General features: G+C 46.5%; 1 long non-coding RNA gene across 1 annotated transcript in view; it reads right to left on the reverse strand.

Annotated features, from left to right (window-relative positions):
• Positions 1 to 27,676, reverse strand: part of LOC150006939 (uncharacterized) — a 75,366-nt gene that overhangs the window by 21,591 nt on the left and 26,099 nt on the right. The gene's annotated exons all lie outside the window — the stretch shown is intronic.

The following is a 27,676-nucleotide window of genomic DNA, read 5'->3' on the forward strand; positions in this document are numbered from 1 at the left end:
ACCTATCAAGTGTCAGTCATGATAATAATATTAAATAATAATAAACATCTACTGGGCCAGGCACCATGCTAGGTGCCTACCATGGATTATCTCATTTTACCCTCTGGAGTTAAAACCTTCATTTTCTGGATGGGACACTGAGTCTTAGAATGGTTTTATCATTGGCTCAAGGTCATGCAGCTAGTGCATGCCAGGGCCAGGTTTTAACCTGCTACACTAAGGTCAAAACTATCAGGTAGCAGAGCTTTAGGGCAAGCAAAGAGGGCAGTCAAGAAGAAAAGGAAAAGGAGGGAAAGAGTGAAGAAAAGGTGGGGGAGACAGGAGGGAAGAGGTGGGAGGAGGAGGGGAGGGCAGGTACCTCTCTTGGGCCCCCTGGCTGGTGGGTGAGGCTGCTATTTCATAAGGAACCACCAGGGGGTGGCAATGGTCAGTAGGCCACATGCTGTGGCCCCACCCTGGGCCCTGACACCCTGGGCCACTTCCATCAGGTCCAGACACTGCCACGCTCTGCCATTCAAGAAAGCAAATGGACAAGTCATAGATCTTTGCTTGCTTCCAGGCCCAGCAGTTTGCCTGCACCTAACCTAAGGCTATCTCCTTCCTGTAGGGTGTTTTTTTGTTTGATTGTTTTGGGTTTTTGTAGGGAGTTTTTAAAGCCCAAGAAAACCTCATTGGCACAATCTCTGGGAACCAGGCTGGCCACAAGTTCATCCTTTCATTCAACAAGTATTTCTCGAGCATCTTCTATGAGCCAAATGCAGTTCCTGTACTGGGGATACAGCAGTCAACAAGACAGACAAAAATTTCTGCCTTCATGGAGTTTATATTCTAGTTGGGGAGATAATCAACAAGATAAGTATCTAAAATGTAGAGCATAGCACTTGTGATAAGTGCTTAAATATGATAACGAACCATCTTGGACTTTCCTAGTTTTACAACCAAGCTCAAGTCCCAGAAAACCCTTCAGTTCCAGACAAACCAGGATAGCTGGTCACCCTAATGGAAGAAAAAAAACAAGAGGGGGAATGAGGGAGAATGGGATGTGTGTGCATTCGTGTGTGTGTGAGAGAGAGAGAGTGTGTGTGTATGTGTGTTTAAAAGGAAAATTAAGGAACGCCTCACTGAGAAGCTGATGTTTGAAAACAACCTCAAGAAAGGAAGGTAGCTAGGCAGACATCTGGGGGAAAAGAGCATTCCAGGTGGCAGGAATAGCCAGTGCAAAGGTTCTGAGGTGTGAGCCTGCTTAGTGTCTGCAAAGAGGAATGAGGAGGTGAATGTGACTGGATCAGGGGAGACAGAAAGGAGATCAGAGGAGAAGAAGCTCATCATCACTAAACTAAGATTAGGGATCAGGGGAGGCAGATGGGAGGCCTTCAGAGGGCTGAGTGAGAGGACGAGTCATTGGAGGGTTCTGACTCATTTTAACAAACCCTCCTTCTGCTTGTTGCAATAAAGAGATCGAGGGGGTGAGGGTGGAAGCAGTTTACAGGCTACTGCAACAATCCAGGTGAGAAAGGCAGTGGCTTATATCAGAGTTGGAGCAGTGAAGGTAGTGGGCAGGGACAGCATTCTGGGTTCATTTTGAAGGCAGATGAAAGAGACTCCCTTACAGAGTGAATGTGGTGGGAGAGAAGGAGGAGTCAGCAGTGACATGGGGCCTCTGACCTGAGAACATGGAGGACGGAGCTGCCACTGACCGAGATGAGAGACTGTGGAAGGGCAGGCTGTGAGCAGCAACACGTCAGGAGCTCTGCTGTGAATGAGTTACAGCAGAGCTGCCCCTCACGGTCACGGCCAGCAGTGGGGTACCTGAGTTCAGGCGCCAGGTCTGAGCCAGGATGTAGATGTGGGAGCTGTCATCCCAGAGATGGGGTTTAAAGTGTGTGTGAGACAGAAGAGGTCCAAGGACCGAGCCCTGTGCACCCAAACGTTTTAAATGCACATGTTCAAAATTCTAACTACACACACCCTGACATTCTAACTATACTTACCCCGACATTGTAACTACACACACCTTGACATTCTAACTACACACACCCTGACATTCTAGCTACATACACATTCTAACCCTGCAGTTAAAATTCTGAGAATTTATCCGGAGGAGATAGGCCAGTGTGACAAGACCCAAGCACGTTGTTTACAACAGTACCCTCAATTGGAAACGATAAATATCCATCCAAAGGAGACTTGTTAAATGAACTGATACCCATGGAGAGGGAGGTCCTAGGAACCTTGGCCATATTCACACACAGAGAATTGTGTGGCTGTTCAAGGATTTTAATGTGCTGATGTGGGAAGGCAAGTAGTAACTATAGAAGGAGCTGACATTTTTAAACACTCATTGTGTCAAGCCCTGTAATGCAGCCTTGGTGGAGATTATTTCATTTAATTCTTCATAACATTAGAAGTAGATGCTTTGTTCAGATCCTCATTGTACAGATGAGGAAACTGAGGCAATGGCATTGATGGTTGAGTAATTTGTTTGTGGCCACGTAATGCGGGAAGAGGCAGAGTTCCGAACGCTGTGCTGTGGAATTGCTCTGGTTCTGCCCTGTCTAGAGGGGCACACAACGCACTGCAGGAGTGGTGGTTTTGCTTTCTTCTTTAGATGCTCTATGGTATTTGGATTTTTTTTTTTCAACATCTTGTATTCTATAACCACAAGAACAAAAGTGCCTTTCCCACAGTAGGGGGAAGATAAAGGAAAAACGAAGGAAGATGCACCTGCCCTGCCCAAGAGGCCTGACCTGCCACCTTGGGGTCACTAAAGCATCAGTGCCAGAGCAAGAGTCTGTGTGTCCCAGGGGCCGCTGGGAAGCACCCAGTGAGACTGGGGTCTCCTGTTACTCCACCATCAAGTGTGGAGATGTGAAAACAAGGAGTGACCAGGGGCAGAGCAGAGCCTGGGCTTGGCAGTACCCAGGGCCTCACTGGAGAGGAGGGCCGTGGATACTGAAAGGGTGCTGCCCTTGAAGTCCTTCTACTGGGAGCCCCAAGGGGCCCGCATGACCTGGGGGAGCCCCAACCGTCCCTGGCAGCACCTCATCCTGGGTCCACTCGCCCAGAGACACTGCGCATCCCAGGCTCAGGCTGCGTCAGGCAGCAAAGGCTTGAAGGGCTTCAAAGTTTTACACTCAAAGTTCTTACTTCTAAATGGCTGGAGGCTCCACAACAGTCTGGTGGCTGCCTCTGGAGGGAGAGTTCAGGGGTGGGGGAGGAAGGAAGGCTGGCAGATGCCAGGGTGGAGCATCTCTGGAGGACCCAACTCAGCGGGAAGACCTTGCTTCTCCTTGCCTTCCTTTCCTGGGAAACTTTCTTCCCAGGAACTGATCTTGCTGCTGGCACACTGGGGCTCTGGGAACAGTATTCATTCATTCATTCATTCATTCATTCATTCATTCATGTCTTCCCATGTTCATCATAGCTAGCATTGAGTATTTTACTATGCAGGGAGCTCTCAGCAGACATTTCATTTCCTTCCGTAACAGCCTTTTGACATCAGTTCAAGGGTCCGTGTTTTACAAATGAGAAAGGTGAAACCAAGCAAGGTTAAATATTTTGTCCATGATCCCCCAGCCTGTTAAGTAATGAACTTAGATTCAAACTCAGACCCATTCGATTCCAAAATGTTGCCTCAGCCGGCACTAGGGGGCAGCATCTCCCAGAGGTTAGTGCTCCAGGCCACCAAGCAACTCTGCCACTTACTATCTTGTCTTAGACAAGACTTCAGTACTCTGTGCCCAGGTTTCCTCACCTGTCAAACGGAGATAACCACATTCCTACCTCCCTGGGGATGATGGTGTTGGGGGGGGGGGCCACTGAATGAATATGTGTTCAGTACTGAGAACAGAGGCGGCCCTACATGATTATTGCTGGTGTTCACTGGTCAGCTCTATTGCACTGTTCTGTCTGCTTCCATACGCTGCAATGCATATGTTTAGGGGATATCTAGGGGATACAAAGTTGAATAAATCATAGCCCCTGCTGTTACCTCAGTGTCTAAGCATTAGAATCACCTGGAAAGATTTTGAAAAACTCCCAATGCCCAGGCTGCACCCCAAGCTCATTAAATCAGAACCCCTTATTTAGGCTGGGGCTGTGGCATCTGCATTTAAAAGCTCACCAGTGATTCTGATGGACAGCCCCTTCAGGAAGGGCAGGACCAGTTCTTGAGCCCAGGAGCCCTGGCTCTGGGTCCCAAGGGCTCCCAGGGGGGTTAGTCTACATTGGGATGTGGGAATGGGCCTTACTAAGGTGCTAAATGAGTTAGGTTTATGGAGGGATAATTTATGTAGAGTAAAACCCACCCTCTATGAGTTTGGGCAAAGGTCATGTAACCACCACCACAGTCAAGACATGCAACAACTCCATCCCCTCAGGAGTTTTCCTGTGCTGCCCCTTTGTTGTCACTCCTTCCTCCCTGCCCCTGGCAACCATCGATCTTTCTCACCTATAGTTTTCATATATATGGAATCAGGTAGTATGTAGCCTTTCGAGTCTGGCTTCTTTTACACAGCATCATGTATTTGAGACTCACTCACGTTGTTGTATAGATTGGTCTTTGTCCTTTTTCATTGCTGAGTAGTACTCCCTTGTGTGGGTGTACCCCATTTACCCATTTACCAGCTGAAAGACATTCGGATTATTTCCCCTTTGGACAATTATAAACAATGCCGCTATGAACTATTAAGTATTCACATTCAGGTTTCGTGTGAGGATACATTTTTTTAAGTATTTTATTTAGCCCGCCAAGTGAGGAGCGTGGTGCACCTGTGCCTGGGCAGGCGGGGGCGTGGTGGGGTGTGTGCCATCGACCCGCAGTTTCTCAGTTTTTCCTTGCTCTCCTCCCTGCCGCTGCCTCCCAGGTCAGCACTTGCCCAGGGAACTCGGCGCTGAGATTGTCTCAGAGCCACAGGGAAAGTAGTGGGAAGTTCACCGTCACTTTGCCAGAAAGAGCAATTTATGTCTTTATTCTTTTCTTACACTCCCAATTTGGCTTCATACTGTTATCTTGAATGTTCACAGACCCACCCACTCTGGGAATAATGGCCAGGGCAACAGCTAGAGAGACCAGTCCCATATGGAAGTGGGAGAAGTGCCTGGAAAAGGGGCGAGTGCTGAGCAAGCAACATTGTTCCCTCTCAGACCCCTCCCCCACATACAGTGCCATAACGTGGTGAAATGGGTCACCTGTACTGATGAATACCTAAGGCTTCACCTCTTACAATGTAACAGGAGCAACAGTTCTACCTAAGACACAGAGGCAAACAAACACGGGAGTCCGTCAAGATGAGGAGACAGAGAAGTATGGCCCAAGAGAGGGAATGGATCAAGGTTCCAGTGGGAGAACTAAGCGATGAGGAGATAGCCAACCTAACAGATGTAGAGTTCCAAACACTGGTGATAAAGATACTCACAGGCTTGAGTATGGCAAATGCATAAGAGAAGAAGTGAAGGCTATGCTAAGTAAAATGAAGGAAAATCCACACAAAACCAATGGTGAAGGGAAGGAAATCGGAGTTCAGATCAATGATTTGGAATATAAGGAAGAAAAAAACAGTCAACCAGTACAGAATGACGAAACAAGAATTGAAAAAAATGAGGAGAGGCTTAGGAACCTCTGGAACAAATTTAAACATGTCAACATTCAAATCATAGGGGTGCCTGCAGGAGAAGAAAAAGAGCAAGAAATTGAAAGCTTATGTGAAAAAATAATGAAGGAGAACTCCATTTGGAGAAGAAAATAGACATACAAGTCCAGGAAGCACAGAGTGTCCCAAAGAAGCTAGACCCAAAGAGGACCACACCAAGACACATCATAATTAAAATGCCAAAGGTGAAAGATAAAGAGAAAATCTTAAAAGTAGCAACAGAAAAGCAGAGTTACCTACAAAGGCGTTCCTGTAAGAACTATCAGCTGATTTCTCAAAACAAACTTTGCAGGCAAGAAAGGACTGGCAAGAAGTATTCAGTGTGATGAAAAGAAAGGACCTACAACCAAGACTACTCTACCCAGCAAAGCTATTGTTTAGAATGGAAGGGCAGATAAAGTGCTTCCCAGACAAGGTAAAGCTAAAAGAGTTCATACTCACCAAGCCATTATTATATGAAATGTTAAAGGGACTTATTTAAGAAAAAGAAGGTAACTATGAACACTAAATTAACAACAACTCACACCTATCAACAACTGAATCTAAGAAATAAAAACAAAATCCAACTAAGCAAGCCAGAACAAGAACAGAAACATAGGCATTGGGATCATTTGGAGGGTTATCAGCTAGGAGAGGGAAAGGGGAGAAATGGGGAAATGGTGCAGAGATTAAGAAGCATAATCCATTGGTACAAAATAGACAAGGGGAAATTAAGAATAATATAGAAAATGGTGAAGCCAAAGAACTTATATGCATGACCCATGGACATGAACTAAGGGGGGTGGGATTGCTGGAGGGAAGGTGGGTACTGGGAAGAGGTGAACAAAGGGAAAAAAATTAGGACTACTGTAACAACATAATCAATAAAATATACTTAAAAACAAACAAACAAGAAGAGGCCATCCATCCCAGCATTAGGAGATATTCCTATTAGTGAAGTAAACCAAATGTTCTTTCTTAAAGCCAAAGAACTTTACACCAAAAACAGAATTGTATATAGACTACCTTCAAAGATTTATTATAAGTTTTGACATAATAATTTTGACCATAATTATCTCTTGTTAATACCTGGTATTGAAATACTTTGGAAAATATATTTTTTAAAGATTTATTAAAATTTATTTTTAGAGGGAGGGGAAGGGAGGGAGAAAGCGAGGGAGAGAAACATCAATGTGCATGCAAGAGAAACTTTGATCAGTTGTCTCCCACATGCCCCCAACCCAGGACCTGGCCCTCAACCCAGGCATGTGCCCTGACCGGAAATCAACTGGTTTGCAGGAAGACGCCCACTGAGCCGCACCAATGCATACATTTTTATTTCTCTAAGGTAAATATCTAGTACGGGACTACTAGATCATATGGCAAGTGTATGATTAACTTTCGCAAAACTGCCAAGCTGTCTTCTAGGGTGGCTGTGCCATTTCGCATGCACATTGGCAATGAGGAGCATTCCCATTGCTCACATCCTTGACAGCAAATTAGTGGATTATTAGTAAATGGTTCTGTTTCACAATTTTAATTTCTCTCCTGCATCTCAGAAGGGTTGTCTGCCTCAGTGGTACCAGTATGCGTAGCACACAGCAGGCTCCCTCCGGTTGCAGGGGCCTCTGTCTTCCACTGGACTCTTATTTTTCAAGCTTTCATGGGGACTGATCACCACGCCCCTTCCGTCACTATCATTATGCCCAGACACGAGGCGGGGGGAGGGGAGGGGGTTGGCGACTCACGCTAGCTGGCTTCTCACACTCAGATCCAGACCAGCACTGGAATAAGTACATTATGATGGAGGCCAATTGGAAATTATGCTTCACTTTACAGAAACTGGCTTAAGTAAACTTTTCAGAAACACATCTACTTTTGTGGAGCAAGGCAATAAATGCTGGTCTGACTTTTAAAAAAAACACTATTTTTAATATATTTAATTTTTTTCATTAAAAGACATCACTTTCTGCCAGAACACATAGTTAAATTTAGTCTATGGTATCATAAATATTTAGGCCCTAATTCAAACATGAGGTAAGTCATTTTAAAATCTATTTGTTGAAAAATCATATTTTATGTTATATAATTAACTCAAAATAAATTAAGCATTTTTATGTTAGTTGTTAAATGGTAAAAAATATGACTTTTTCTTGATTTATTATAAGTATTAAATGTAGCAATAAAATCTTATTTAATGCAAAAAAAAAAAAAGACACCACTTGCTTGAAAGTATAACAGAGTGCACAGATCTTAAGTGTACAGTTTGATTACTTTTCATGTGTTCACCCACATAACCACCATCAGACCAAGACCCAGAATATTTCCAGCACCCTGGAGGGTCCCCTGTACCCCTGCAATATTGATTTCTTTCTGGTCAAAAGTTTAAGAGGTACAAAGGATAAACTGAAAAATCTACCGCCATCCTGCTTCCAGACAGCCATTATTTTCTCCCAAGAGAGATCTTATAGATACTTCTTAAAGAAAGGAGATAAGTACATACACATGCATGTGTTGTTATATTCTATATTTTCTCCCCTTTTTACACAAAAGGTATTTAACCATGAAATTGTTATGTACCTAGGTTTTTTTCAGTTAATACATCTTAAAACACTAGAATCATTTTAATAATTAGCAAATTAATATCTTTACCAAAAAACTGCCTCTTAACAGAATACTTGGTTTATTAAAAAAATCCAAACTGTATTACCAAATAGTTCTATGCTCTGCCTTACAAACCTCTGAGGGTCCTTAGGCAGCAAGTTCTGGGGCTACATCAAAAAATACAATTCAGCCCTGGCTGGTGTGGCTCAGTGGAGTGAATGCTGGCTTGCAAATAAAAGGGTCGCTGGTTCGATTCCCAGTCAGGGCACATGCCTGGGTTGCAGACCAGGTCCCCAGTTGGGGGTGTGCGAGAGGCAACCACACATTGATGTTTCTCCCCCTCTTTTTCACCCTCCCTTCCCCTCTCTCTAAAAATAAATAAATAAAATCTTTTTTAAAAAAGAAAGAAATACAATTCAATTAGGAAAATGTGATTCATGTAACTTGTTGACATCCCATCCAATAAAGCATTCTAGGAGATTCTGTCTTATTGGTAGTATCTTCCCCTTTTATAGCTCTTATTAATAACAGTATCATGGGTTTATATTCTCAATAACTCATGAGCTCTAAATGACAGTTGTGAGAGACAGAAAAGAAAAAGTGACAAAAATTTGGAGCATAAATTGCAGAATTTCTCAAAGTCCTGAATTACTGGAGCTTATTAGGTTGGTTTGAATAAAAGGGGAGAGAAATATTTTGTACTTTCAGGTAGATGAAGCAGTTTTCCTGGGAAATGGGTCAAGAGAATGAACTTCCCCAAAGGGAGGGCAAGCCCTGCCAGAGGGCAGCTGGGAGGGCTGGGCTGGGCTGTGAGTTCCAGGAAACAGGGAGAGGCCAGCCAGGAGCACGAAGGCTCAAAGGGTAATCTCAGTCAAAGTCCTCAGATGCATCAGCAAAGCCAAAGGGCATAAATAGGGCCCCAAACCAGAGACACAGCCAACCAGCAGAGCTGCTGTGCTGGACTGATGAGAATGGAATCAGGAACAAGTTGAGAGGTACCAGGTCATTGCCAAGAGCAAAACCAAAGTTCATTGGTCTATGGGTGCATATGTGGGGCATGCTGACTCAGCATATGGACTTTGTACACCATCCTTAAAGAGAATTGATACAATAATGACTCCCAATAGAATTATCCCCCTCATGTGTCCTTGTCCCTTTGCAATAGACTTTGTGTTTCTGCTCTCACATGGTGAAATCTATGTTACCTCCCCTTAAGTCTGGGTTGGCTTTGTGACTTGCTTTAACTAATAGGATGTGGCAGAAGTGCTATGCAACTTCTGAAGCTGGGCTCTTTTTTTGGAATGATTCTATCATCATGTAAAGAAGCCCAGCATGGAGGACCACAGGCACAGAAAGGCCTAGGCATCTCAGCCAAGCCAGGCTGTCAGCAGACTGCAGCTCATACATAAGACAAGCAGGGTAACTATCTAGCCAACTCACAGACCTGCAGGAAATAATAGATCATTGTGTTAAGTCATTAAATTAGGGATGGTTTGTTATACAGAAACAGATAACTGATACATTTCTCTACCTTATAAATTACTGCCTGGTCTACAAAGGGTCTTTCATGTTAGGCAAACTCGGAATTGTGAGACCTAGAATTACAAATATCTTATATGTTAATAATTATATTTTCCAGAACCCCTTCATATGTACTGTCTAATTTAACTGTCATGACAATACAGTGAGGAAGAGGAAGAGGGAATGTGGCGTATTTCCCTTAAACAACTGAGAAAACTGAGGCACAGAATGATATGTGATTGCCCCCTAAATGCTCAGCAAGTCATTCGGGGTGCTTTATGGACTGAATTATGTCCCCTAAAATTCATATGCTGAAGCCCTAACCCCCTCGTTACTGTATTTTGAGACAGGGCCCTTAAAGAGGTAATTAAAGTTAAATGCGGTCAGAGAGTAGGCATTAATGTAAGAGGACATGCACAGGTGAAAGACCAAGTGAGGACACAGCAATAAAGTGTCTGTCTGCAAGCCAAGGAGAGAGGCCTCTGGAGAAACCACACCTGTTCACACCTGGACTTCCAGGCTCCAGAACAATGAGAAAGGAAGTTTCTGTTGTGTAAGACACCCAGTTTGTGGTGTTTTGTCATGTCAGCCTTAGCAAACAAATACAGATGCAGATCTATCAAATTAGGTCTTCTACCTTTTTAGAAGGAATTTTCTTAAGACAATGAGATACCATTTCTTGCATAACAAGTTGTCAAAGAGTTTTGAAAGATAAACTTAGTAGTAGGAAGGATGTGGAGATATGGACTTTCTCAATCACCACTGGCAACAGTCTAAATTGGTTCGCATTTTAGAGGGAATTTAGTAATACAAATCAAAGGTCTTAAAATGTACTTCCCATCATTTTTTCATAATAGCAAAATATTGGAAATAACCTGTGGCAGGTTGTATTTTATAAAGATGGAAGCACCAATATATCCCATGTCTCATGCTTTTCTTACAAGGTGATGTTGGCAGTCCTCCATTGAGGGGTAGCATCTATTCCCCGCCCCCTTGAACCTGGATAGACCTTAGGAGTTGCCACAACCGAGAGAAGCCAAGGCCTGTGACTTCCAAGGCTAGCTTCCATCTTGGCCTCTTGGAAAACTCGCACTGTGAAATCCAGCATCCAGGTCAGTAGGACACCTAAGCAGCTTTGCAGAGACATCTGTATGCAGTGGAACTGAGGCTCCCAGCCCACAGCCAGCCCCATCATGCCCCTCTATGAGTGAGTAACCTTAGAAACTGATCCTCCAGTCCCAGATTACTGCAGCCCCATGGAAACCCCAAGTGAGAACTGCCCAGCTGACTCCTCAGATCTCTGACCAACAGAAACCATAAGAAACAAACACATTTTTTTGGTGGGAGCAATGGGGGAAAAGAATGGGACAATTATAATAGAAAAACAATTTTAAAAAGAAATAAATTTTTATTGTTTTATGTCATTAGGTTTTGGGGTAATTTGTTACATGGCCATATATAATTAATACACAACCTGTATGTCCATCAGTAGGGAACTATTTAAGTATATTACAGTATGTACTTATAATGAAACACTGCAGCTGTTTAAAAAAATAAATAAGTTTTTTATGATATGGAAAGTTCTCCAACATAATTCGTTAAGTGAAAAATGCAAAGTGCATACCCTGGCTGGTATGGCTCAGTGGATTGAGCACCAGCCTGTGAACCGAAAGGTCCTGGTTTGATTCGAAGTCAGGGCACATGCCTGGGTTGCAGGCCAAGTCCCCACTTAAGGGCGGTTGAGAGGCAACAGATCAATGTATCTTTCACATAGCAATGTTTCTCTCCCTCTCTTTCACCCTCCTTTCCTCTCTCTAAAAATAAATAAATAAATAAAATCTTTTTTGAAAAATGCAAAGTACAGAATGGTATATAGAAGATACTATCATTTTGAAAAAGTTATGTGTATACATATAGTCATTTATATATATATAGTCATTTATATGTACATATGCATAGTTATGGAGAAGACACACACACCATGTATTATGTATATACAGAATATCTGTGGGAAGAACAGTAGACGTTGGTCATAGAGATTGCCCCTGGGGAGGAGATCAGAGGTTGGGGGATGCTTTTTAAATTTTGAACCTTGGGAAATAAAGTTTAAAATTTGTATTGCTTTCTCTTCAATTCAGATATTTTACTTCTAGACATGTATAATTAGTAAATAATCATGACAAAGACTTAGCTATGAGAAGTTATGAAATGGTATGGTTTAATCTTAACTTTAAAGTAAATTTTACCAGGTGAATGGAGATGGAGATGAAGACTCACAGAGAAATACAGGAGATATAGACCCTGAAGTATTAACAAGTGATTATCTCTGCCAGTTCAGATTATCTTCAATTTTGTTTTCTTCTGTTCTGAGTTTTCAATGATAAATGGGTTACTTTTGTAAAAACACAAATGCTAAAAGTTGTCTCTTTCTTAAAAGACTTACGGATGAGCCTATAGATAGCAGCTCCAGGTAGGGAATTTGAAACTTTGTTTTTAAAGACAGCAATTTCTCAAGGACAAAGATAACCAGACCTTTATTGTCAGGTAGAGAGAGCTGCTTGCGCAGCATTTGGTCACAATGCCGACCACCCCAACCCCCCACTCCCCAGCGCCACAGCCCACTGGCCAGTGGGGACCACATCCAGAAGCTGCATCCCCGAACTACCCCTGATCAAAACTGGTAGGCAGGGGAGGCTCCAGAATTTCCGGAAGAAGGGGGCCGACTCTGAGGAGTGGTCTTGGGACCTGTCTCCAGCCTGCACTTCCAGAGCAGGCACATCGCTTTCCCTTGCACTGCAGGTTAAGAATCACCGCATGTTATAAGCTGAATTGGCCCCCAAAATTCATGTGTTGACATCCCTAGTACCTCAGAGTGTGACTATGTTTGGAGATAGGGCCTTTAAACAGGTAATTAAGGTAAAATGAGGTCAGTAAGGGGCCCTAATCCAGTGTGTCCTTATAAGAAGAGATTAGGACACAGATTGGCACAGGGAAAGGGCCACAGGAAGGCAAAGAGGAGAGAGGCCTCAAAGGAACAATCTTGCCAAGACATTGATCTTAGACTTCCAGCCTCCAGGACTGTGAGAAAATAAATTTCTGTTGTTTAAGCCTCCCAGATAGTGGCACTTTGTTATGGCAGCCCAAACGAACAAATGTACCGTTTCCCAGAGATACACTATTACATTAAATTGAGAAAATGTCCATTTTCCACCACAAGGACTATTATCTTCTGTGATGGCTCTGAGATATGCAGCTGATAATGATTGTGGGGTCCTTGGGTACCCTGACCTCCTAGTTGCCACCACTGCAGGCCGTTAGTTAGCATTCTCTGGCCCCTCTCCAGAGGTTGACAAGTGATCCCATTTCCCATCAGCCAGAGGTGTGCCCAGGACTCCACCGGCAGTGTGGCTTCCAGCTCTCCGTCAAGACTGCAGGCTGGCCCTGAGTGTCTCTCCGGCGCCCTCTTCAGGGACCACCTGGGACTCTGACACTCTTCTCAGAGGGGGCATTGCCTGCCTCTCAGACCACCCCCATCTCTAACCCGAGAGGTTCTGGCTGTTAAACTTCACCCCACTCTGCCTTCAGACTCAAAAAATGGTTGTGGCCTGGAGGGTATTCACTGTCTCTACACTTCTGGGACTGTCACTTGTGGGCTGAAAGGCTCTGGACGTTCTTACTCTCAAAGACCACCTCCCTCAAATACATTCAAAGGAACCCTCGTACCACATCACGTGTAATTTACATAAACTATAGGAGTTGAGTTGCAATTGTCTAGTCAACGTTTTGCAGACATTGAACCGTTTCATCTTTATAACAGTATACTTTTTTTTTAACCTGGAATTTATTTATTAAAAATTGTGTATTTATTCTTACATGTTTAAACTTCAGTCACCTTCAAAGTACTCTCCATTTGATGCAATACACCTATCGAGATGTTTTCTCACTGCTCAAAACAGTTTTTGAACTTGTTGATTTTGATGCCTTTTAGTGCTTCTGCCATTTTTTGTTTCACCTTTTCCATGTCAGCAAAATGTTTCCCTATGAGGACATTTTTTAAATCTGTCTGGATGAGTATTTCTTCTTTATATCATTGTTTGTTGGACTTCCATGCAGCTTGATTTTCTGGAATTTCAGGTTGTCTCTAGTTTTGAGGTAGTTGTATTCCTTCTTAGTTGTGGAGGGAGACACAGCATGTCTGCCTAGGCCTTCATCGTGGCCGGAAGAAACAACAGAATAATTTTCTAAAGTCGGAGCTACCAGTGATCCCCACTATGGCTCAGGTGTTTCCATGGGTGTTTGAAAAGCTGGCTGACTCCAGACACCACAGCTGTGGGTCCAGCTGCAGGTCAGCCCCAGGACCCCTTCCAAGAAGGTCCAGTGTGCACTGGGTGTGCCTGACCCAAGAGGAGTCCGCCAAGCACCCAGTGACCAGTTGTGGCATCCCAGTCCCCTTTAGGTGCCATAGGGGACCCTATGGCAGAACTGCCCCCCTTCCTCTAAACTTGCCCATTGGCCAGTTCACTAGGCCAGAGAAGCCAAGAGCAGGAGGTCCTTATCCATCATAGAATCCAAGCCTCCTCCCTATTAGAGATGGGAAAACTGAGGCCCAGAGAAAGAAGTCTCCTTTAGGAACACCCATGCACTTTTGTGCAATTAGAGTGCAGAATTCTACCAGGCTGAGACTGAGACTTTGAGATTTCTCAGAAGAAAGCTTTGAAGTAGGGTGCTTCCACACTTCTCTGACCATTGATACCCCCGGATTTATTGCACCCCAAGCCAGTGGTCTTCTTCCGGCCTTGCTGTCTCTGTAACACCCCTCTGGGGCCTTGGGGAAGGCTGGAAGTTTGCCCCAGGTGCTGAGAGCCCAGTGTTGCCAGACACAAAACAGGATGTCCAGTTAAATTTGAATTTCAGAATAACAACAATTTTTTTTTTTTTTTAGTGTAAGGATATCCTAAATGTTGCTTTCTGCAATTCAACTTCAAGTGGGTGTCCTGTGTGTTTATTTCTGAACCCGGCCACCCTCTTATTGTCCCCTGTCCCCTTCACCTTGCAGCTGTGAGGTTTCCTGTCACCTCAACAGTGCATGAGTCACGGTTATGAACCTCTAGGCAAATGTTTTTGAACGGAACAGCATCATGGGTTAGGGAAATCCCCCCACTGTCCCCGTACTGCATGTGTTGGCAAAGCAGAAACCCCAAAACAATGCCTGTGAGAGGAAAACAGAAGAGGCAAGGGGAGTTCCTAATGCCTTGGAGTGGCTTTAGCTTGCTTGCTCTCCACCTCCCAGGGTGGTACAGCTGCTTTGAGATTGTGGGGATATCGAGACCAGACCTTCCCAACCACTCCTCTGAGGGGCAGATATTCTTCCTTCCCTGCCTTTCTGAGAAAATGTCTACTGGGAAGAAGGCGCTGGTGGGCTGTGTGAGCTGGGCAGGGTGCTTGACTTGGGGGATAACAACCGTGTCTTCCTCACGGCACCATTGTGGGATTATAGGAGGAAACTGATGCAAAATGCTTGGCAGGGTGCCTGGTACACTGTAAGCACTTACTGTCAACAGTGACCACCGTTATGGTGTGAGGACCTTTTCTCTACCACCAAGCCAGTGGGTCTTCTTGAGAAGGCATGTTCTCAGTTCTCTGGGCTCCTGAAACTTGTCCTCAAGAAGCTTCAGGCTTCCAAAATGGGCACGTCCCCTGAACGGAAAAGTGCATAAAGCCAGTGTCACCTGTCAGTTCCTCATCTGGGTTAGGTTTCCAGTCTCCCAGCAGAGCCCCGAGGAGAGGACTCAGAAGATGTTGGCTTCAAGGGCTCAGGAAGCTCATTTTCTACCAGGGATGTCTGAGGGCAGGAAGACCACGTGGAGTGAGCGTGCCTATTGGTGGCGTTGGTGTGTCCCCGGGCAGGGGAAGGGCCTGCGAAGTGCACACGTCTCATTTCCTCTTCTGGAAGGTCCATGACGGGACTGAGCTTCGGTTGGAACTGAGGTGGGGAAGCCCCTGATGTTGCAGCTTTCCCCCCCTAACACCTGGCTCTGCCAAGGGCCCTGGTGTTGGGACACTCCAGCTTCTTAGAAAGAAACTGAAAGCCCTGAGGAGAAACTCCACCACTTCCCCTTCCTCAATAAGAGGAACTTGGAGTTGCCCTTACAGGAAAGTCTTGGTGGGGCTTCTCGGAAACAGCCACCACTGCTCTACTGAGGAAAACCGCAGGCCGGAGGCCAGGCCAGGGGCCGGGCTGGTGGAGAACCAGCCATTGACAGAGTCACGGCCTGCAGCTCAGCTCACAGAAGCAGACGGAACTGTGAAGCGGCCAACATTTTCTCTTCAGCATCATTCGCCACCTCCTCTTTGGGAAGTCTTCATGTGCTCCCCTCCCTCTCAGCGGCCCTGGTGCCCTCCCTTCTCCCCACTCCCTGCCCAGGATTGTCCTTGTGTCAAGTGGTGTAGACCCCTTACTCTATCCACTGCCCGCCAATACTCACCCTTCCAGCTCCCACCCCCTCAGAGACGCACTGACCCTCCAGCAGGCACAGGGAACTGTATTTTGGAACAGTCTCTCCTCTGAGCTGTCTCGGATGACCTAGTGAGTTGAAAAGAGGGCATCTTCTGGGCACCCAGTGGTGCCTGATCTAACAGCGACTTCCTGTGTGCTTCTTTTCTAGATGAGACACCAGCTTGCTTCTCTCTGGGGACTGGGGGTGGCTCTCCCCATCCCAGACACATCCACAGGCAACAAGAGGAAACAGCGCACAGGGACAAATCACACGCAAGGTCAGCCCCAGAAGGGGCTGAGACACTCAGGCCCCAAGACTTAGTACAAATATGTCAGCATGGCATGCACTAGGGTCTGGCCATGGCATCCTCTGCTGAAAACCTCCCATGGCTCCCTACTGCCTTCAGGGACTCTGTGGTCCATGTATAAGACCCTCTGCAACAGGTCCCAGCGTTCCTCTTTAGTTCCTCTTCTGGGTTTTGCTCTGAGGAGCCTTTGCCTCCTTCGCCCAGCCATCTCTGGCTCACATGATAAGACCCAGTGGAGCCTGGGTTTGCTGGAAGAGTTTTCCCTACTCCCGTTCCCAGTCCTGATGCGTTAGGGACTGGCTCTGTGACCTCACCGGTGCATCCCTCACCAGGTGCATCTCTTACCCACATCACCTTGTGATTGCCTAGTCTCCTGACCATCACCCAGCATTTAGGGCCCCAAGGTGCAGCGACTGTGGCCTTCACATATCTTAACGAACATTTGATGAGGGAATAAATGAATAAATGAGTGAATTTAGTTCCATCTGCCAGGCTGTGTGGCTGAGAGCCCCATGTGCGCACAGGCCCAGACATCCACGTGTGGATGTGTATGCCCATGTGCAGTGGGAGGAGATGAGTGCAAGGCTGCCATGGTGTTCCCGAGTCCCTGCATTTATTTACCCACCAGCATCACTGACAACTTTGGACAGCAGGTGGCGCTGCACCCCTCCTCTGTGGCATTTGTCCGTCCTGATGGACCACCTTCATTACAGGAGGGGTCTCAGCAGGCACACAGGGCCTGGCCTACCTCCTTCTCACAGAGGTACCTGAGCTGCTTGGGTCTCGTCGGAAATCAGTCTGGTTTTCCGATTGAGGGGCCAGGGCTCTGACCCCACAGTACCCAAACTTCAATTCAACACATGCCCATGGCACTCTGTATGCCCAGCACCCACTGCACCCTACAGGAGACCCTGAAGTCCAGGCAGCTGCAGAGCACAGAAGTTAAAACAAAAGCATGTCCTCAGAGTTCCAGCTCTGCCTCTGACTGGCTGTGTAACCTTGGGCAAAACCCTTAACCTCTCTGAGCTTGTTTCTATGTCTATTAAATAGGGATCATGGCAATCAGTAAAAAGAAATAACCCATGTAAAACACGGATCACATTAGGGCTGTAGCATAGGGCAGTGGTTCTCAAACTACCAGGAGGGCTCATTAAAACACAGGTTGCACCCTGGCTGACGTGGCTCAGTAGATTGAACGCCAGCCTGTGAAGCCAAAGGTCATCGGTTGGATTTCCAGTCAGAGCACACGCCTGGGTTGTGGGCCAGGTCCCCATTTGGGCATGTGCCCAGTTGGGGACATGTGAGAGGCAACCGATCAATGTATCTCCACATTGATGTTTCTTTCCCTCGCTTTCTCCCTCCCTTCCCCTCTCTAAAAGCAAATAAATAAAATCTTTTCAAAAAACCCACACAGATTGCTGGGCCCCACCTCCAGAATTTCAGATTCCGTAGCTCTGGGGTGGAGGTCTGTGAATTTGCTTTTCCATTGAGTTCCTGGGTGGTGCTGATGCTGCCGATCTGGGGACCTTGCTTTGAGAATCGATCGTTATAAGATGCTCGTAGTCGTCAGGGAAGACACACAAGGTTATACACACAGAACAAAAGTAGCAGGCTTCCCGGGAGAAGCAATGGAAGCAGAGGCAATGTATGATAAACAGTGAGGGCTGCAGGGGCCCAAGGAGGGGGACCCCCACCCCCGTGGCCTGGGGAGAAAGAGGGGCCTCTGCTCTCTCCCGCCAGAATCTCAGCCCCGCCCCCTGAACCGCCCTGCGGGAGGAGGTGAGCCCAGCCCAGCCCAGCGCTAGCTGGCGGGGCACTAGGCCTGCCTCCAGGCCTGCTTCCCTCCACTTGGCCTCGGCCTTTCCCTGGAAGGGATGGGTCCCTGGTTTTCCTCTCTGGCTTGGCCTCCGCTGTGCTTCCTCAGCTTCTGGGAACTCACATCTACTTTCTCTTTCTTTTGTTAATCAAATTATCATAAGGGTAACGTTCATTTTAGAACATTAATACAAGACGGCAAAGTATAAAGACAAAAATGAAAATAGTAATCCAAGAGTCAGCCCCTCAGAGATAATCACTGTCTGTTTCTTCTCTCATATACGTGTCTCATGCACAACATTGCATCCACTTAACTCTTAGGGCACAGGAATTTAGGGGCAGCTCAAATAAGTGAAAATCTTTTTTCTTTTCTTTTTTTTTTTTTTAATGCTTATTGATTTTAAAGAGACGTGAGAGAGAAACATTGATCGATTGCCTTCTGCATGCACCCCAGTCAGGGAACAAACCTAAAACCTAGGCATGTGCCCTGACTGGGAATTGAACCCAAAACCTTTTGGTGTATGGGACTACGCTCCAAACAACTGAGCCAACCAGTCATGGCTACATAGTGGATCTTGATGCATGAAGGCCTATCTGCATTTCAGGTGACTTCCCCAGGAGAACTTCTTAGAAAGAGATTCACTGGGTCAAAGGGTATAAAAAGTAAACACCCAGGGATATACTAACAAAATAAGTGTAAGAGCCATACACCGAGAACTTCAGAACAATGCTTTTAAAAAATCTGAATAAATGAAGAAACGTACCATGTTCATAGGTTGGAAAACTCAATACTTCTAAATGGCAATTCTGCCCAAACTGATCTATAGATTCAAATGCAATCTTTATCAAAATTGAAGCAGGACTGCTTTTGTAGAAATTAGCAAATTAATATGTATGGTGTCAGGTGGGTACTAGACTTATCAGGGTGATCACTTCATAAGTTATAAAAATGTCTAATTACTATGTTGTACACCTGAAACTAATATAATATTATATGTCAACTGTAATGGAAAAAATGTTTAATTTTTTTAAAAGAGAGAAATTAGCAAATTAATCCTAAAATGTGCATGAAAGTGCAAAAGACCTAAAATAGCCAACATAAGTTTGAAAAAAAAAATTGAAGGATTCACATTACCTTATTTCAAAACTTACTATCAAAAACAACAATGAAGAAAGTGTGATAATGGTATAAGGATAGACATATAGATCAATGGAACAGAATAAAGACTACAGAAATATTTTTAAGAAAATTCAATACATATGGATAGACTGCTTCACCAAAAGGTTGTGTGTGTGAAAGTTCCACCCAGGGTGGAAAGGTCATGGCAGCTGCTGGGCCCAGTTCAGAAGATTTGAGATGAACTGCGGAGGCTCCAGCAGCCGCAGGGAGGGAAGGAGGTCCCAGCACTCTCTGACAGCCATGGATTCCCGGGCAGTCAGGCCCCGGCTGCTTTCCAGGCCAGATGTGACCCGGGCAGAGCTGTCCTCCTGTTCTCGGAGCCAGGATCATCTTGACCCCTCACTTTCCCTCATGCCTCATACTCAGATCATCCAAGTACACTCCTGCCTCCTGAACCTTGGTTTTGTCATCTATAAAATGGTCATAATGATACCTGTGCTGCTGGCATTGCAGGGCTGCTGTGGGGATTAAATGACAAATATAAGTCAGCAAAGCACAAAGACAGCCCTGCTCAAGCTGCAGGTTCTGTATGAGGCTCTACCTGAAACCCACCCCACCCCCACTCCCTTGTCTGAGCACCCTGGACTGTGCACCCTGGAGTCAGAGGCCAACCTGCATCATTGCTGCTTCCATCCGCCAGGCGGATGGTCAACAGATATATTTGTTAAAAGCTATAGACAGTTACCATGATAGAAATAAATAAGGGTGGGGAATTCAGAGTGGGACAGAGAGCTGGGTGAGGCCTCCCAGCTGGGGGCTCTTTGGGTTCTGGGGCAGAAGGGCCTTCTGGGTGCTTGAGGGTGCCAGCCTGAGATACAGGCAGGGAAGAATGAGGGACCTGCCTTGCTCACACTGGGACAGGACCTGGACAGCTTCCTCCCCAACATCTGCCACATCGACCACATCTTCCAGGCTGCGGGGTGGAGGCCTGGCTACCCACCTGCATTCCTCTCCGCGTCTGCCCATGATCTCATCCGAGCCCTACTGCTGCCCGTGAGGCAGGAGGCTTTGCCATACTCTGCAGCTGAGGAAATGGAGGCTCACAGAAACTGATGCCCCGTCCTGATGGCACTCTAGTGGGCCCAAGACCCCAATGGGGCAGGTGGAATGTGGTCATGGAGGCTACCTCATACTATCCAGTCAGGCTTTAAAAGCCCCATTGATTTGTCCTGGCCAGTGTGGCTCAGTTGGTTGGGTATCATCCCACAAACCAAAAGGTCGCGGGTTTGATTCCCGTTCAGGATATAGGCCTGGGTTGCAGGTTCAATCCTCAGTTGGGAAGCCTACGCCAATCGATGTTTCGCTTTCACATCCATGTTTCTCTCCCTCTCTTTCTCCCTCCCTCCTGCTCTCTCTAGAAAATCAAGAAGTATGTCCTTAGGTGAGGATCACAAACAAACAAACACAAAAACCATTGAACAAACAAACAAAAAACATTGATCCTACCCCCACACATAATAAAATCTGGTCAATTGGGCAACCGGCTGTCCCTAGGGCTTCCCAGGGGTGTCCTGGGGTTTGCCAAGCCCAGCTGCCTTCCCTCTGCAGGCTCAGTGACCCAGACAGGGCTAGCTGACAAACAGGCCCTGCCCGGGAGGGGCGTGGGACGCAGTGAGCGAAACTCCTTTTAGGAAGGAACTCTTCTCAGAGCCAAGGCTGAGAAACCAGCATCTTGCCAAGACCTGGGGGTGGAGGAGCCCAGGTGAGCCGACTCAGTCCTCAGGAATGGGTGGGGTCTTGAGGGAAGGCGGGCACTTCCTTCCGCCCCAGCCCAGGGTCCTGTTCAATCCTTATTGAGGTGTTTCCTGGCAACAGGCAGTAACCTGTCGGCTGGGCCGCCCGTGTGGGAAGCAGCTTGGCGTGGCCCTCACCGTCTCATTAGCAGTGATTCACCCAGGACTCACCTGGCTGTCAGGGACCTGCCCCACGGCCCGCCAAAACCAGCTCCACCGGCACCCTTGGGGGCGAGAGACCTCTTCTCTTCAGCTCTCCATCCCCTCTGGTACCGGGGCAGAGCCCGCCAAGCACACAGTTAGAACTCAGAATTCATTCGTTCACCCAACAAGGTGCGATTGAGCATCTATCATATGCCAGGCACTGCGCTAGGTGCTGGAGATGCAGGGTGAATCAAGCAGACCCAAATCACTGCACTCTGGGGACATATATTCTGATGGGGAGAGACAGACAGTAAACAAATAAGTGAATCATAGATGCTCTTGAAGATGGTGAGAGCAATGAAGAAAAATAAAGCAAGGAAGAGTGTGACACGAGTTACAATTTTATTTATTTTATTTATGTTTAATTGATTTGAGAAAGAGACATCAATTTGTTGTTCCACTTATTTATGCACTCACTGGTTGCTTCTTGTATGTGCCAGACCAGAAAATGAACCTGCAACCTTGGGATATTGGGATGGTGCTGTAACCAACTGAGCTACTCAGCCAGGGCCAATATTGGGGTTGTACTTTTAAATAGGGCATTTGAGCAGACCTCTCTAAGGAGATACTTAAGCAAAATCTGATGAAGATGAAGATGAAGATGAAGAAGGGAGGTACACAGAAAAGGGAGGGAAAAGGTGTACCAGGAACAGCAAGTGCAAAGGACCTGCAGTAGGAATGCAGGGGACAGGTATTTAGGGACCAGCGAGGAGACCAGTAGAGCAGCAGTGCTGGCGAAGGGGAGAGCAGTGGAAGATGGGGTTGAAGAGGTGGGGGTGGTCTAGGAGCTTAAAGGCTTTTGTAAGAATTTTGGCTTTCACTCAGCTGAATTTTGCCGAAATGCTCCTGAATCCCCCTGTTGAACCTGAGACAGGTTCTCAGGCTTCTACCTGGCTCAGAGCCCAGAGAGCTAAGTCTAGGGCCAGGGGGGTTTTCACTGGGGAGGGTCTGGAAGGATGAGTTTGCTGCTGCCTGTGGAGGACGAGTGAAGAGGAAGGTGCCTGTTGGGCAAACAAGCGTCTATGGTACAGGGGTGTTGTAGGAAGAGGGGGCAGGGGAGTAGAGGCTGAAACAGGAAGGAGGGACCAGTAAGAGAGAGCCTTGCCAGCTGCCCCCCACCCCAAGCCCGCCCTTCCAGACTCATCGGAGATAGATCCGATACAATACCCCCCTGCCTGGGATCCCTGCTGCTCTTTGCCTAGTGAACCCCACTCACCCTCCACAAAGTGGTCTCTGAGTCTGCAGAGCAGGGGCTCCTCCCATGGGCGCACATGCCCCCATTGAAGCATTTTCACATTGGATCACATATGCCCTCTGAGGGGTCTAGCTTCTCCATGAGACCATGGCTGTGGACCACACTGGACTTTGCTCACCTTTATATCCCCAGAACCTGACACAGAGTAGGTGCTGGTACAGGTGGGTGAATGGAAAAATGCTTGCTGGGGTTTGGATGCCTCAGAGCGCCTGGAACGGAGTAACAGGACCAACACATTTTGGGAAGATGGCTCTCACTCTGCATGCTGGGGGTGGAGGGATTGGAGGAGGGTCACAGCTAAGAGTCTACTGCAATCATCCCAGCAGGAGCAAGAGAGAAGCAAGGAAGCACAGAACCAGGGTGTCAGCTTCTGGGAGTGAGAAGAGGAGCCAGAGCAAGGAGCAGGTTTTGAAAGAAACATCAACAGGACATCAACACCGGGCCTGGGGCTGATGAAGAAGAGGGAGTGGAGGGTGAGGCCCAACTTTCCCTCTTTTCTTTTGTGTCCTTCCCTTTGCCCTGCCCATAGGCAGATAACACTTACTCACACGACAGCACAGTGGTTACAAGCACAGGCTTTGGAGCCCAAGTCTGGGTTCAGATCCCATTTCCACCACATACTTGCTACGTGACATTGGGGCAGGTTTACTCAGCCTCTCTGTTTCTCAGTTTACCCATCTGCAAGGCGAGGATTAGTTACTGCATTTTATTGATTCTAAGATTCCCTTTTTAACAGTTCTGAAATCAGGTGAGTCTTAAAATCAATGGCATGTCATGCATTCCTTAGTGGTACATAAATAATGTATATCTGAAGACTAATGGAGCCTTAGATTTGAGGAGACACAAAATCCGTGGGGAAGCCAGTATCTGGCATGTTGTGAGGGCTGAATAAATGTGTTATTACTGTCATTATTTGCTCTCTGGAGCATGAGGTAACAAATGCCCCAACAGAATAGAGAGATGGATATACTTTGGAGCTAAAAGAGAAAAGGAGCTAATTCATAAATAGACATAAAGGTGAAAAATTTTTAGTAATTTCCCCCCAAAAAACACCCAAAGTCTAATGCTTCCTCTGAAAGATCCCATTGAATTCTGCCAAAGTTCCAGGAAAAACTTGAGAAATTCCTCCTCTTTGGTGGGGCCAGAACTCCTGGCTCCCCGACCAGCAGGGGGAAGCAGGGCATGTCCCCGGTGACTCGGTGACTCGGGGTGTTCCCTGTGTCCTTGTGAATTTCCCTGAGTCACCATTACTCACTGCCCACAAACAGGGCTCTGCTACCTTCTGACCAGGAGACTGATGCCCTGGGATCAAGGGTCAGACTCAAACAAAAGTGTGATTATAGTGTGTTCAGCACAGGCTGCTGTGCCGGAGAGGAGGGTGACCCTCACTGGCGTCTTATTTTTGGCCTCCTTCCTGGGTTGCGTTCCTGCCTACTGATTTGGCAAATCCTGGGCGACTCGCCTTGTTTTCTCTCCTCACTTAAATACATGTCTGGAAAAAGCCTCCACCCCCACAGACCCTGCTGTGTGTGGAAATGGTGACAGGCTTGGAGGAGGAGGAGGAACTGAGTGGCTGGTTCACGGAGCCACCCTCTGGATGAGGGAAGGAGAGTCAGCCCAGGCGGGTGCTCTGCGGTGCTGCTGCTGGGGTTGGGGACACTGCCACAGGCCAGACCTGCATCCCTTTGGGCTCAGCTAGGGCACCCACCCCAGCTCTTATTCTCTCCTGCTGTGACTGTATTGACAGGGCCACCCTGCCCTGTCAGGCTCCCACATGTCTCTGGTGACAGGAGCAGAATCACTCCTGGGGTTAGGAGGTTGTGAACCTGAACATGTAGGAACATGACCATGCACAGGCAGCAGGCACACGGGAGACTGCGGAAGTTGGGGCTGAAAGTAGCCCCCCGCCAATGTGCCTGCTCCTATGAGCTCTCAGCTGGATAAGAGGCAGAAAAAGTGTTCCCAGGACACTCTTCCAGGGAAAATGAGGGACTGAGAATCAGCAGTGGGTTTCTTGGGAGGCCTTTTGGGCAGTAAAATTGCCTTCTCTCCTGAACCCTAATGACAAGCCAGCGTTCTTCCAGAGCCACAGGCCACCTCTGCCACCATGGTTGCCCTCAGTCTGAGGGCATCTTCATATCAGAATGCTAAACCAGAGGAGACCTGTCCACTCACCAGTTGCATGGAGCCTCTGCTCTGGACTAGGAGACGCCAAGATGAGTTCAAAGTCTCAGGATACCCCCTCCCATCTGCACTGGGAAGATGGAACTGATAGAATGCAGGGCTCTTCTCAAGTCCAAGAGCCACAGGAATCCAGAAAAACAGGGGAGACAACAGGAGAGGGCTGGAAGCTAACAACGTTCCAATCTCCATCAGCTCCACCATGCTTGGATCAAACCACCTTTATTTTATGAAAATGCAGCTTTAAGCCTCTAATTCCATGGAAAGCCTTGCTCCCCAGCCTTCCCACCTCAGTATTAAAATGAGCTGTTTCCTTGTCCATTAAAGATGACTTCCTGGCAGAGCCAGGGCGGAGAGGACGCGGTGTGGTGGTGGCAGCAGCTGCGACAGCGGCAGGCTGATGGAAAGCGCAGTCAAACATTTTAAAAAGTCAAGAGGGACACCTGGGGAGCACTCCCAGCACCAGACCAGATCGCACAGCTCATGGTTCCTGCACCGGGGACAATAAAGCCTCATTGCTTCTGACTGTGCAAACTAGTGGGGGTTGGGGCGGAGGCAGTAACTGCTGGTCTCTCAGCAGAGTCCACTTGTTTAAAGGGACCCCACAGTCCTAGAACATCTGCAAACCCACCTACTCTGGGAACGACGGCCAGGGCAACACCTAGAGAGGCACCAGTCCCATATGGAAGTGGGAGAAGTGCCTGGAAAAGGGGCGAGTGCTGAGCAAACGGCATTGTTCCCTCTCAGACCCCTCCCCCACACACAGTGCCACAACGTGGGGAAACAGGTCACCCTATACTGATGAGTACCTAAGGCTCCACCCCTTACAATATAACAGGTGCAACAGCTCTACTTAAGATGCAGAGGCAAACAAACACAGTAGCCTGTCAAGATGAGGAGACAGAGAAGTATGGCCCAAAAGAGGGAACGGATCAAGGTTCCAGTGGGAAAACTAAGTGACGAGGAGATAGCCAAACTAACAGATGCAGAGTTAAAAACACTGTTGATAAAGATGCTCACAGACTTGGTAGATTTGCTTAAGAATGGCAGACACATAAGGGAAGAAGTGAAGGCTATGCTAAATGAAACAAAGGAAAATCCACACAAAACCAATGGTGAAGGGAAAGACACTGGGGTTCAAATCAATGATTTGGAACATAAGGAAGAAAAAAACAGTCAACCAGTACAGAATGAAAAAACAAGAATTGAAAAAAATGAGGAGAGGCTTAGGAACCTCTGGGACAACTTTAAACATGCCAACATCCGAATCATAGGGGTGCCAGCAGGAGAAGAGAAAGAGCAAGAAATGGAAAGCTTACGTGAAAAAGTAATGAAGGAAAACTTCCCAAATTTGGTGAAGAAAATAGAAATACAAGTCCAGGAAGCACAGAGAGTCCCAAACAAGCTAAACCCAAAGAGAACCACACCAAGACACATCATAATTAAAATGCCAAAGGTGAACGATAAAAAGAGGACCTTAAAAGCAGCAATAGAAAAGCAGAGAGTTACCTACAAAGGGGTTCCTATAAGAACTATCAGCTGATTTCTCAAAAGACACTTTGCAGGCAAGAAGGGACTGGCAAGAAATATTCAAGGTGATGAAAAGCAAGGACCCACAACCAAGATTACTCTATCCAGCAAAGCTATCATTTAGAATGGAAGAGCAGATGAAGTGCTTCCCAGACAAGGTAAAGTTAAAAGAGTTCATACTCACCAAGCCATTATTATATGAAATGTTACAGGGACTAATTTAAGAAAAATAAAATCAAAACTATGACCATTAAAATGACAACAAACTCACAACTATCAATAACTGAATCTAAAAAATAAAAACAAAAACAAACTAAGCAAACAATCAGAGTGGGAACAGAATCATAGGTATGGGGATCATTTGGAGGATTATCAGCTGTGAGGGGGAAGGGAGAGAAATGGGGAAATGGTGCAGGACTAAGAAGCATAATTGATTGGTACAAAATAAACAGGGGAAAGTCAATAATAATATAGGAAAGGGTGAAGCCAAAAAACTTATATGCACAACCCACGGACATGAACTAAGGGGGGTGGGATTGCTGGAGGGAAGAGGGGTACTGGGAAGAGGGGAGCAAAGGGCAAAGAAATTGGGACTACTGTAACAACATAATCAGTAAAATATACTAAAAAAAAAAAAAAAATGTCTTTCTGAAGGCAGGGCTGGTGTAATTCACCCTTGATCTCTTTCCCCAAGCAGAGTGCTGGCACATAGTAGGCATGTCATGAACATTTGTTGCATGAAAACACAGTGTGATACCTCACCGATGTCTGTGTCAACCTGGGGATACAGGCATTATCATTCCTAGTTATCATCCCATTTTAAAGATGAGGGGACTGAGGCCCAGGGAGGTTAACAACCTCACCTGTGGTCCCACAGTTAATAGGTAGCATGTCTGGATTTTTAACCAAGGTCTGCGTGCTTATAAGAAGTGCTTAATGAACAACAATAGCTGTTTGATAAACAATTCTGACCACAACAATTCACTGAGTTTGCATTATTGTTCCCATTTTACAGATAAGGAAACTGAGGCTCAGAGAGTTTCCATAGCTTGTCCAAGACCACACAGCGGTGGAGACTGGTTGGGTCTGACTCTGAGTCTCCTGACTTTACAAGCCAGGGTCTAACCACTGCACCCATTGTCTCTTTTTGGGAAACACTGTGAGTCCTACTCAGCTGCACCCCTAACTGTCAGCTCGTGTTATCTTTCTGCAGAGCCGC

The sequence above is a fragment of the Furipterus horrens genome, unplaced genomic scaffold (genome assembly GCF_987537825.1).
Source record: "Furipterus horrens unplaced genomic scaffold, mFurHor1.1.pri manual_scaffold_6, whole genome shotgun sequence".
NCBI classification, from domain to species: Eukaryota; Metazoa; Chordata; class Mammalia; order Chiroptera; family Furipteridae; genus Furipterus; species Furipterus horrens.